The following is a 13,690-nucleotide window of genomic DNA, read 5'->3' as shown; positions in this document are numbered from 1 at the left end:
GATTATCACAATTTACATTGAATGATGTTTATACCATTGTTTGATGCAACTGCATGCCGTATTTTTATATGAAAATAAACAAGCTGAAAACACTAACTGAAAAACTTTTCAATAGTATTAATAGTATTAAGCCTCAAATGTCAAATATACATCGGATTGGTTTCTTCTTTAAATTATAAAAAATATGAATCCTTAAGATAACATGTAGAAAGAAAAAAACGCATCTTAAGCACATAGAATAACATAAGTGGACTTTGAACGATTAATTGCCGCTTTGAACGATTACTTAATTGTGGCATCCATAACTGTAATCGCGATTAGAAATTCGATTAATTGTGCAGCCCTAGCATTAACCATTGTAAACCTGCATACTATTAACTAAGATTAAATTATTTAAAAATTTAAATGAGTTATACATTGCAGCATACAGTGTAGAATACACAGTACAGTATATTATAGTATACTACAATATATACTGTACTGTCATGTGCATTACAGTATAGTAGTATAGTATATAGTGTAGTATATGCAACTGTCACCTCAGATCAAAAGTCAAAACAATGTGTTACATCGTACAGTGAAGTATATCAGCATACTGCATTATAGAATACTATAGTATACATTACAGTATAAAGTGTAAGCCGTCATATGACACGTGCCATCAATCTTTGCACATGTAACATCTTTAAGGTTATATATGTACATTGCACAATATAGTTTGGTACAGTACAGTACAGTATGCAACTGCTGCAAACTGTGCACAAACTCAAGGCATAGTATATTAATGTACAGAACACATAGTACAGTATAGTACGTGATATAATGATACTCTGATCCTAACAAAAGACATACTTAAGGCTGTCTCAACCAGCTGTTTACATAATCAACGCTAAATTGCACGGTTTATTTAGTAAAGCAACAAAACCTGGCACTGCATGTCGGTCACAATGCATGGAGCCCCCATCAGCCCTGCAAAAACACATGAAATATACACAGCAACTGCTCATTATATAACCAGCCGGGATGAACCGAGTGACATCACGGCGGGATACACTCAATGGCTGCATCTCAAAGCCTAGTAAGGCTGCCTACCTAGACAGCATTACTGGAGTCTGTTCAGAACGCGCCGAACAAATCACACCGCCTTTTAGGAACCATACGATATGGTGCGCTCACTAGGCACTGAAACACAACCAGTGTTTATTAAAACACAGTGACAGTGAAGCGGAGACAAAAGTGTTGTAGCCTATTTGTACGTGCTATTCTCAATTAAACAGACACGGGCGATAAATGCACTTGCATAAACCGCGTAGCCGTGGATTAAACGGTGCACAAGGGTTGAAGTCGCAACTCTAGTGTAGCCTAACACTTCCGCGATTGTGTTTTCACATCATAAGGGTTTCCAACAACAATGTTGACTCAGCAGAAGTGTGCACAGCTACGACGAGTGACAGTGTGTTCAAAAAAGTACAGCTGACTGATCAATAATCCGCAGATAAATTGATGTTTATAAGTCTATCTGGAGCGATAAAAGGAGGCGGGGTGGCGCAGTTACTCATCCCCGCCGAGAGCGCTCCCTGCTCGGGCTTACAGCTCGCAAGTAACCGCCCCGCTTCCCGTGCGCTACTTCAAAGTAGTTATATAATTTTTAATCGAGATGACAAACAGCACATTTTGAACATCTCGCCCGGTCGACCGCAGACAGGTTGACATAATAATTAGTGCAACTGTCCCAGTACATATTTACAAATATTTTTTTTAAATAAACGTCACACTGTTCCTCCTGCGTCCTTTAGTTCCCAGCCATTTTTCCCTGATCGCAAGCAAATCCAAAAGACAGTTTTGTGCTGGTAAATTAGATGCACGGACTTACTGTAGGCTACGGTATAACGGGCAGGGAAGCGCGAGGCTCTCCGTGTTGCCAGGGCTCCGTGCGTTCTCGCGCACTGCCGGTGAAATCGTCTCCCCTCCGCTCGTACAGTGATGTCTGCTGCAGCCCGAGCTAATAACTCTATCGCTCCTTGCCCCCACCTCCTGTGAGTGAGTGAGTGTGTGACGGAAGGAGTGAGTGTGTGTGTGTGTGTGTGTGTGTGTGTGTGTGTGTGTGGAGGCGTGCGTAAGAGTGTGTGTGAAATGTGTAATCCAAATATGGAGCAGTTGGCCGGCCCAGTTAAAGAGAAGGGATTGGAGGTTGTTCCATTAAAAGTATAGAAAAACATAATGACGTTTGAGGCTCCATAAACAAATGGTGTGTTTTAAAGTTGAACATTACATGTCAGTTAGTTTCTCTAATCTGAAATACACAGCAGCGTTCAGGGAGTGCTGCTATTTAGTACAACATCACTGAGAAACTGCACAGTTTGTATCATTCGCTCAGAACAGGGAATGGAAATCCCGGAGTGGAGTTAGAGCCAAGTGATTATAGAACGCTATGAGCCATGGAGCTCTGTCACTCCGCTCCACTCATTCAATGCTCCAGACGGGGGTTTACCCTGCGCATTAACGTGGAAAGATAGACGCTGTGGATTCTTTTGTACGGTGACGCATTGATGCCACACACATATTTTTTTTTCCACTCAGTTATGTCGTAATAACGAGATGTTATGTCGTTTTAACGACATCTTTTCTCGTTAAAACGACATCTTTTCTCGTAATAACGAGATGTTTTCTCGTTAAAACGACATCTGGTCTCGTTAAAACGACATCTTTTCTCGTAATAACGACATATTTTGTCATAAAAACGACATGTGTTATATTATATTATACGTATAATATTATACTTTACATAATAATATGGCCTATAATACTTTATATAAAAATATATAGTATATAATAGAGACGTTATTTCCGGGTCCCTTTAAATGACTTTGTTCAGTCATTTAATTTAGATGTGTATTTCAATTTTTTCTGCCCTTTTTAATTATTTCATTTATAAATGTATAAAAAACGAGTAATAAAGTTTACAATAAAGTACAATCAAAACTTTATATATATTCACATTGCACTTGAATAAAGGTAAAGGTGTAATTTGCCGAATGTCCTGCAGGTGACCGCATAAATCTGGGCTGCGTTTCCCGATAACGTTATCTCTTAGCTCGCTACGAAGACTCTAAAGGTATATCTTAACTAAAGGTATACCTGTTCTAGGCGTGTTCCCCGAACTATACCTTAGGATGTTGCTTAAGGTAAACCTTCTTACATGCGACGTTAGCAGGTACTGTCCATGGCGGTGGTGCTGAATAGGTTGATATCGATGGCTCGAGAATCGATTGTTCAATACAGGAGCTCTTTCACTGCGTTATAGAGCAGGTAAAGTGATGTTCATTATAAAGAAACACTTTAGAAATATTAGAAATTGCATTTATCGGGGCTCACTGCATTTATAAAATAATCCAAATTTCAAACTAAGTGCAACCTTGGATATCACACACACACACACACACACACACACACACACACATATACAGTATATATGTGTGTGTGTGTGTGTGTTTATGTATATGTATAATTTAGCAAGTGTGCAAACCTGCAACCTCATGGCCAAAAGTATTCTGCCTTAGCCAGCTACATTAACTGGCTTTTAGGCTTCGCTTGCTTTTGAAAGAGTCATTTATATTATCATGTTCATATATATTATGAAGGCCTGGTCGAGCGCTGATGGGTTGGCGATGGGGATAACACGAATTAAATAAACACAAATTTGTTTTCGATTGTTTTATTTAAGTAGACCTTTAGACATAACAAGGTGCGCCAGAAAGCGCTCCCTGTTATTTTACAAAAGCAATTTGTAACGTTTTGTTGTTATTGTGGAAGTATAGAAAATAAAGCAGACAATTCTTTCCTCTGTTATCACAGTGTAGCCTAAGGGATCTAAGGGCGCCGGTGCCGCCGAACCGAGAAGAGCAGTGTTGTGCTTCATATGAGATGTATATTTGCAAGAAATATAGCCTATACAACAGCCAGACAGTTTGAAGAAACGTTATTGTGATAATTTGCAGAGCGGTGCATGAGATGAACTCTTATTCTGTATGATGGGATAGGCAGTAAAGACAGGCTGAGAGAAAAAGTGGCGTTTATAGGGCCACCCACGCACAAATAGTAAACTAATTTTTTAACCCACGAACAAAAATTATATCGTTTTTACGAGAAAACATCTCGTTTTAACGAGAAAAGATGTCGTTTTAACGAGAAAATATGTCATTTTAAGAGAAAACATCTCGTTATTACGAGAAAAGATGTAGTTTTAACGAGAAAAGATGTCGTTATAACGAGAAAAGATGTCGTTTTAACGAGAAAACATCTCGTTATTACGAGAAAAGATGTAGTTTTAACGAGAAAAGATGTCGTTATAACGAGAAAAGATGTCGTTTTAACGAGAAAACATCTCGTTATTACGAGAAAATATGTCGTTTTAAGGAGAAAGGATGTCGTTTTAACGAGAAAACATTTCGTTATTACGAGAAAAGATGTTGTTTTAACGAGAAAAGATGTCGTTATAACGAGAAAAGATGTCGTTTTAACAGAAAATATGTCATTTTAACGAGAAAACATCTCGTTATTACGAGAAAATATGTAATTTTAACGAGAAAACATCTCGTTATTACGAGAAAATACGTCGTTTTAACGAGAAAAGATGTCGTTATAACGAGAAAAGATGTCGTTATAACGAGAAAAGATGTCGTTTTAATGAGAAAAGATTTCGTTTTAACGAGAAAACATCTCGTTATTACGAGAAAATATGTCGTTTTAACGAGAAAACATCTGGTTTTAACGAGAAATATGTCGTTTTAACGAGAAAAGATGTCGTTATAACGAGAAAATATGTCGTTTTAACGAGAAAAGATGTCGTTATAACGATAAAAGATGTCATTAAAACGATATAACTGAGTGGAAAAAATATATATTTGTGGCATCAATGCGTCACCGTACTTTTGGAACTCTGCCAGCGATATTTATTAAAAAGAAATGTATGAACTAGACAAATACAAGTAGCTCAATATGAATTTCTTGCTTATATAAATGTTTTATGAAAGCAATATCACATCACCAAAAAAATATCACAAATATCAGCACGCCTGTGGTTATCTGCGGCCTTGCATTATTATATACATATCTGAATTATCCACCATTTTTTTCCTCAAACCAGCCCGTAGCCGAATTGGTCATTGGTCAAATCATTCAGTCGCCTGTCAAGAAAAGTTCAAGGATTTAGTTCAGTGTTATAAAATATCATATACTTGTCCGATTACAACAAATAGTAATAGGCTACTATTAGTATCTGCTAACAAAGCCATTAAGGTTAGGGTTTGTCCTACTATTTGTTTTAAACTTGTGATTGACCAGTGAAATCTTTCGCCTGGATTGGTTTGGAGGGGAAAAAATGTGTATCACTTTATTTCACTGTGCGAGACTACTGATTCATTAGCTGTTATAGGTAAATACCTAGAAGAAAAACAAAGTGCAGTAAATGTTAAAACTATTACCAATGTGTATAACCAATTTGTTTATGATGATAATAAAATAAAAGCAAGAATGGCCTATAGATACAGGAATCGTCCGTTGTGATTAGCCAAGAGTAAGAGGCAGTTTGCTGGCTCTGACAGTAGGTTTGAGTTCAGTGCCCACAGTTACTCATGTAAATAGCCTTATGAAACTAATTTTCTGTTCTAGTTGCTATGAGTAGAAAACACAATACATGGAGTGAGATATGCATGATTATTGTTCATTTTGCTAAGACATACCTGGGTAAGTTTAAATGACAATGACAGTCTATATATTTTCTTTAAGGAATACTCTTGCTATTATGGGGGGAATAGAATTAGACGAAATGTTAAACGCATGCACTCACATACACAGACACATTGTGGTCAGCGTTTGGGAAGGGACTTTCCACAAGAGTTTGTGGCTATGTTTCTATGGAGACTATAACATACCCTTCCTCCACCCTGGAATACATCAGCATATCTGGCCTATTATTTAAGAGTCTCAGTGCAAAGCATTTGGTCAAGAAGTTTTACATGACTTACAATTACCTGTAAATACAACATTGTCAAAATGACCAGACCTTTAAGAATTATAACAGTGCGCAGTGTTAAGTGTTTTTCCTAAAAATGTTTATAAAAAGAGTGGGAGAGACACCACAGACTTATCAGTCATACTTTTTCGCTTGTCATAAAAATAGCCGTGGATGATGGCATGACATTAAAATGTACAAACATATTTTTTTGATTATGGAGGACATGATCAATTGTATTTGAAAATGCTTCAATTGAAATAACACATGCAGAGCTTTACCTTCTTCAGTGTTATTTTAGTATTATTTATGTACTATTCTAGTATTTGACATTTAATACATTATACAGACACACACACATAAATGTATATAATATAACATTTTGAATTATCTTTTATTTTAATATTTTCCGTTTTTATTTTAATTTAAGTTTAAGTTTTAGTAATATTGTTACGCATTTTACTTGTATTTCTTTTTAGTTTCAATTTATTTTATTTCAGTTTTAGCTATTTTAATACTTATTTTTATTTTGTTTTTTTTGGGAATATTTCTCATTTTTATTTCAAGTTTTATGTTTAATCTATTTATGTTTTATTTTATTTCAGCATTATTTGTTTATATTGTTAATAGTTTCTGTTTTACTTAACAAAAACAACATTGTGTTTAGTCACCCTCATGAACAAACACTTTCTTCCATGGAACACAAAGGTGAATTTCTGAAGAATATTATGAAAGTGAAGGAGAACTGTATTCATAACTGTGTCTCAAAATGACGAAAAGCAGCATTACTAAAGTACTGTTATTGGTACATGCGACTCAAGCACTGCATTCCAAATTTAAGTTTGAAATTTAAGTTGAAATTTAAACTGAAGAGCTGAAATCGACTATCACAAAATCACAATGCATTCCTGTGCATCTTGTGACACAAATATTCTTCGGAAGACTAGGAATATAGTGTGTGTGTGTGTGAGTCATATGAATGACTTTTATGGTGCTTTCTTGTCATTGTGGAGCTTGACAAGTCCCTTTTCACTTTCACTAGTAAATAAACAATGAGTAAATAATGACAGAATGCTCATTTTTAATGGGAAATCTGGTGGTGGATCTCCAAGACTGTTGCTAAGGATATGTGTTGTGTATGTGTGCTGCTCTCTGTGAATGGGCTATTGATCTTCTGTGAGGAGGCCACATTAGGCCTTCTCCTGTGGGCCTGCTGCTGTTTACACTTAGTGCCCTAATGATCAGCCACTGATTCTCCAACCCACATCCACATGCTAGATCACACCACCATACACCACCTGCCAAAAAACACATGCAGCATTATTCAATATGAAAATGACGGATGCGGCATTTCAACATTTCACTTTCTCTGAATGCCGACAGACTGAGTTGTCTGTACCTGTTTTCGCACCACACCCAAGCACTGAGACTATCTGCCTGTCAAATCCACAGCACAGCATGCACAGCACTCCTCCTTCCCCTGGCATGTAAGATGTTCATCTATATATCAGCCACGCACTTTATGCCAGTCATCTCCGCCTGCAAGCACAGTCACGCTCTGTAGGCATCTTGTCAAGTTGTATTCACTATGATGGAAGGACATGTTGATTCCCATACCTTATTTCTGCTCTATCCTCGCAGCCACAGCTGTCTTGAAGTTGCAAAGAGTTTGGGCTGTGTGAAGAAGAATGTGTGCACTCAGCAGACTATAGCAAAAGGGAAGAAGCTTGTTTCTAGATCAAGACTTCTGCCCTCTACTGGTCACAGAGAAAGATTTATTGGTGTGCAAGGTCTATAAAAACAGAGATTTTTTAAAAAGTTGTGAAATGTGAGGGATTTCTACAATAAAGAAAAGAACAATCTTTTAAAAATCTATTTGTTAGAACTGTACACATTAATGCTGGAGGTTTTGACAAATTATATAATATTTTCATGTAACCATTAATACATATGAGTGGAAGCATAATTTTTTAACTTTTAAATATATATATAAAAAAGTCAGGGTATTTTTTAATACAAATATCATGAACTATTAATTCAAAAATATCAGTTTTTGGGGAGTCAGACCAAATGATTTTGATTTGGCAGACAAATTGAAATTCAATTATGAATTTTTTTAATTAAAATAAATCATTAATTTAAATATTAATATTTTCTATAATAAATAATATCAGATTATGTCAAAATATTTAATACCGTTTTCCCTTTTTTTCACCCTCTTTTAGGATTTTAGGACATTTGTATCACACTGGACTTGTCTCCAAAAAATTTCAAAATAAATATTAATTCATACCTTAAAAACATGCTCATTATAGAAGAGGTGTATTCAAGTCAGTGAATGAATCAATTGCATTTTAATTTTTATTTTTTAATAACAATAATAATCTGGCCAAAAAAAAACAAAACTGTCCCATTATTGACCCAAAAGTAACGGCTCATATTAATGTCTCTAACAAAAACAATACAGAATGAGTTTGATTTTTGAGAACTTTATATTAGATGTTCAGTATGAGCATTAGCAAACAGAAACTGCCCACACAAGTCTCTCTAAATTAGATTCATCTGTTGTACAAACTTGACAGGGAAAATGTTCCCTTATCAGGCCTCACTCTCCATCTCTCTCTGAGCACCTCTGAGTTTCCACTGTAATAATCATTTATTGAATGTGATAGTGGATAATGCATCACTAAATCAAACCCCTTCTGCATTTTTTTCACAGTGCTGTGCATTCATTTTTCAGAATGTGCTGGACTTCAGAGAACGTCTGTGTGGATGATCTCTGTACTTGTTCAACATACTGTAAGCATTTGTAAGCTGGAGACATGTGAACAAATGCATGTGTGGGTGTTTGCTATTGCACACTCTTCTCTAAGTTTAACACTTAAATGAACTCAACAAATAGAGTGCTAAGGGATTTATCTTGAGCAATATCCTTACATCCACAGCCAGAACACTCTCTCCTCTGATCTTTAGTATAAAGACTTGGTCCGCCTATATAAACAAATGTTATTTAAGTCATACTGAATAAAAAACATTATATAAAATTAATGTGTGGATTTAGTTGTGTGTTTATGTGCATGTTATCTTCACAATGTATTGTGATGACATTTATGTTTGTAATAAATGTTCAGTTTTGTTATATAAGTTTTGTTATATAAAGGGTGGTCTACACACACACACACACACACACACAAACACACACATCATTCAGTGTTTCCCAGCAGTTTGACAAATATGCTGTACTGTTGTGTAGAAGTTTAAGTGAGACAGAAGTCATGTTTGTCACTGTAGAGAGGAGGAAACCATAACACTTTTCGTTAGGATCACAGATAAGCATACATACACTGATAAAACATAAGTTATGTCATTATTAATCACTTTATTGTTTACAAATAACAAATATAGCCTATGCATATCACAAAAAAATTTAGTGTTTTGTCTTTAGGATAGTGTGCTAGAGGCTCACAATCTCAAGAAACATTAATGCTCAAGAAACATTTCTTACTATGTTGAAAATTTTGAAAAAAGTTATGCTGCTTAATATTGTTGTGGACGCCGTAATTCATTTGTTTTCAACATTCTTTGCTGAACAGAAAGTTCAGAAGAACAGCATTTATTTGAAATATAAATCTTTTGTAACATTAGAAATGTCTTTGTCACTTTCGATTATCTTCCTGGATATTCCTTCCTGAATCAATCCTGGCCGAATAAAAGTATTATGGAAGCTTGTTTCCACCAAACAAAAAATAAAATAAAATAAATAAAAAATGAGAATTGTGACTTCTCACAATCGTGAGAAATATAAATATGAGAAAAAAATATAAGCTCACAATTGCAAGAAAAAAGTAAGAATTTAGAGATAAACAATTGCAAAAACAGAATTGCAAGACTAAAAAATTCAAGTTTGTGAGACATAAACTCGCAAATCTGAAGAAAAAAAATCTGAATTGTTCGACAAATCAGAATTCTGAGAAAAACAGTCAGAATTGTGAAATATAAACATGCAATTGAAGAAGTCAGATTTGTGAGATAAAAAGTTGCCTTTGCCTTCTTTATTTTATGGTGGAAACAAGCTTCCATAAAGAATGAATTTCATATATGTTATTTCACACATCATCATTTCGATTTATAGGTTTAACAAGCAAAATGAATGGCTGGGAATCAGTGCTATAGTGCACACTACAGCTGATTTATGAGGTAGGCCAATTCAGTCACTGGTGTGACACGAGCAAGCAGGCAGGCACAGACAGAGCCGGGAATTCTCCAGCGGATATTTATCAGATGACAGTGTCGTGTAAACCTCAGCATGGCATGCTGTTTCACATTAGCATTTCACATCCTCATCATTCTTAGCATTCCATTAGTTGTAGATCTGTACGCTTTGTCATGGAACATACATTCAGTTATCTGGGGCTTTTGCATGCCTTGAATTTGAAACTACACATGGCTCTGAAGCAGCTACAAGAAATAGTTCCCAGATTAGACATGAAGAGTTTCAAATTATGCTATTAGCCACCCAATTTAATCAACTTATTTGACACAGACCGATTAGCGCTAATCTTGGTATGCCTAATGTGATCTGTAGAAAGTGTTGCCTTAATTAGTGGTTCGAAAATGCATGAGAACATGCTGAGTCAGGGATGCCCCTCTACATCACGCAGCCAGACAGAGCGAGCAAGCCACAACATCTGAATAATGCATAACCCAACAGATCAAAGGTAACTGGTCTTCCACTTATCACACCACATTCAGCAAAATAAAAGAGAGAAACTCAGGAGCTACAGAATGAAACCACCTTTGTAGCTTTCTCTCTCCTTTGAGACTATGAGGGACATATAAGAAATGGCCCTGATAACACATGCACATGGAAATGAGGCTGGCTGAGGAACCTTGCCATTCTAACAGTACTCGCATCAATGGGTCTAAGTCCTTAGACAGATAACACTGATGTATCTTCAGGATCTGTAGTTGCTGAAGCAGAAGTGATTTGTATTTTACTCTGGAAGTAATCAGTACATTCTTTCTGACTTTAGTGGGCAATAATTAGTTAGAACTTTATGTGTTCAATTGGACTGTTTCACATTATGTCAATATTTATACAGTATCGTTTGGTTTTAAATAAGACATCGAATGCACATTATGCAAACTGAATGCATTGATTTACCAAATAATTACCTTTTAAGTGTCTCTGTACAGGTTGCATGAATGTTAAAATCAACATGAAATGGCAATCACAACCCATTTTATAATAATAAATAACAAGTACCGCATCTTTCACAGACATAACTCAGAAAACAATTCTGAATATATATTTCTGCTCTTGGATATCTAGCTTATTTGCTAATATGTGGCTGAAACAAAACAAAGTGTATTTCAAAGGTCTGAGGTCACAACCTGTCAATCAAACCTCGCGATTCTTCAACCCTATAAAGCCTACTGCATCATATTTGATACGCAAAAGGACTTAAAAATTATCAACATGATCGAAACCTTGCTGAAAAACCTGTTGTACACTGTAGTCTACTACATGCCTTCTGGTGTCTGTTTTTTTTTCTAGCAAGTAAAAAGCCTTTATAATTGTAAAAAACATCCCCCTTCAGCTCGTGGTTCATGTGTATTTCTTCTGTGAAGTCTTTATTGATTTTAATAAAGTAAAACAAATCATAAAACTAAACATTTAAATATCATTTTACTCAGACAAATTATTGCAAGATATAGAGTGACAACTGATTTTTATGTAAGTCTGTTATGAAATCGAACTGATTTGCATTAAAAGCTATTAGAATTTCATCTTACTTTTTAGCTATATAAATACTAGCAACTGCACCATCTTGCATATTTTTGCTCAGTTTAGGCCTCAAATATGAGCTCCATGTTGTCCTATATCATACTATATGAGCCATAAAATCCTGATATATCAAATATGATAATAAAAAAAAAACATATGCAAACTTGATTTTGTCCAATGGTTCAATGAATTGTTCCATTTCATTAAAAAAAGGGTTTTATGATTATTATTTCATATGCCTGACTTTACAGGCTTTCATATAACCACAATAAGTGTAACTTTTACCTATGGAAACTTTGTCAAGACAAACTTTGCATATTGGCTTAACAGTCTTGTTTAAAGGTTAAAAAAATCTGAAGTTTGAAAATGTTATAGGCCTTATAGGACAAATAGACATATAGACCAGGTTGGAAAAACACTTCATTTCCCAGAATGCCATTACCTGTTTAAACTAATTTTAACTTCAATTTCCTGCCATTCCAATTCAAAGTCCAATTTTAACTCTATGTGGGGGTGGCAAAATCAATTCAAATTCACATTTATGAATCTAAAGGTGCCAGGTCTTCAATTCTGAATTTTGTTCAAATTACTGTGGCTCCTTTCTGGGTGTCATGCCTGAGGCTGAGACCTTGACCCCTTGGATTGCACAGGTGTGCAGTCAATTGCAGTCAAAACGATCGGTTAACTTAACAGTGTCCAATCTGATAATAGGGCTTGGTGACATCACCTAGAAAGGGAATTCATTTCAGAGACAGAGCAAGATATTCATTCTGTACTGTTGAATCGTGCACTGTAATACATTATCAGTATAACTTTAACCTCAGACAGCTGAGTTAGTTCTGAGTGCTAATTCTGATAACGCTATATGCTTGTGGTCAGAACATGAGAAAGAGACAGGAAAAGTGAGTAAAAAGCTGAAGGGAATGAGAGAGAGAGAGAGAGAGAGAGAGAGAGAGAGCCGCTGGTTAAATATTGACATATGGAGAGAGCAGCCCTGAAGATACATTAACCCCCTGTCACTTACTCACTCACACACACACACATGCATACACACTCGCTCAGTGCTGAGTGACATCAGCGCACTACAGCTTGCAGAGTCTGTTCCTGTGAAAGAGGGGTCGATCTGGGGGTGGCTGAATTATGGATGAGAGAAATAGCGGCAGGCGGCGAACAAAATGGGAATCAGCTTTCGCAGTGGCCGCTGTAAACGGCAGTGGACCGTGAGTCAACGGGGTCTATGAGCTGAACTGATGTGTAGAGGTGGGAAAGTGGAAATATCAATGGATAAGCAAGTTGCATTCATGCGTCATATGGAACAAAAACACAGATATACTGGAATCAGTTATAAATACTTATGCGCTTGTAGATCAGTGGTTCTTAACCAGGGGCTGTGACCCACTAGGGGCCTCAGCACACTTCCAAGGGGGCCATAACATGGCTTCAAATTATTTTTAAAAAGACAAAACATAGTTTAAAATAAGATAAAACCATTAAAAATCAAGATGTAAGCTGAACTGGTGTAGAAACAATTTTCACTCAGAAATTGCTAGTATTTCACATTTAATTACAAAGAAATGGCATTAACAAAATTGTTATTTGTTTGTGAGTAAACCTCAGGTATTTGTGAGTAAGCCTCAGGTATTTGTGATTACAAACTAGAAAAGTCATGTACAAAATCCATGAACATTCAGTTATTGGGATTACGGAATTTAATTATTTAAATTATTTATATTTTTTTATTACTTTAATATACTGCCACTCCTAGTGTCTGTAAATAAAATAAAGTTTAAAACTGAGCAATTTTGTTATTATAGCAGAAATATCAGAAATATTGTCTTTGACAATATCAAAAGGATTGAGAATCACTGATATAGATGTTCTGTTGCTAC

The 13,690-nt window shown here is 35.7% G+C and overlaps 1 protein-coding gene and 1 long non-coding RNA gene across 3 annotated transcripts in view; both read right to left on the bottom strand.

Moving 5' to 3' along the window:
- LOC107696220 (ataxin-1-like) overlaps positions 1 to 2,029 on the bottom strand; it is a 101,236-nt gene extending 99,207 nt beyond the window's left edge. For both annotated transcript variants that reach the window (XM_016496478.1, XM_016496475.1), the window contains exon 1: positions 1,874 to 2,029. The gene's annotated coding sequence lies outside the window, so the exon portion shown is untranslated. The remainder of the gene's footprint in view (positions 1 to 1,873) is intronic.
- A 5,088-nt stretch (positions 2,030 to 7,117) lies between these two features.
- On the bottom strand, positions 7,118 to 7,738 carry LOC107696221 (uncharacterized). The gene is made up of 3 exons (XR_001635065.1): positions 7,631 to 7,738; positions 7,413 to 7,552; positions 7,118 to 7,311 (listed from the first exon to the last, which is right to left on the bottom strand). It is a non-coding gene; the product is annotated as an uncharacterized LOC107696221 (long non-coding RNA).
- Positions 7,739 to 13,690: the final 5,952 nt, after the last annotated feature.

Source organism: Sinocyclocheilus anshuiensis, unplaced genomic scaffold (assembly GCF_001515605.1).
Source record: "Sinocyclocheilus anshuiensis isolate Anshui unplaced genomic scaffold, SAMN03320099.WGS_v1.1 scaffold734, whole genome shotgun sequence".
NCBI lineage: Eukaryota > Metazoa > Chordata > Actinopteri > Cypriniformes > Cyprinidae > Sinocyclocheilus > Sinocyclocheilus anshuiensis.
Note: the sequence above shows the minus strand (reverse complement) of the source record. Positions and strands in the feature narration are given on the sequence as shown.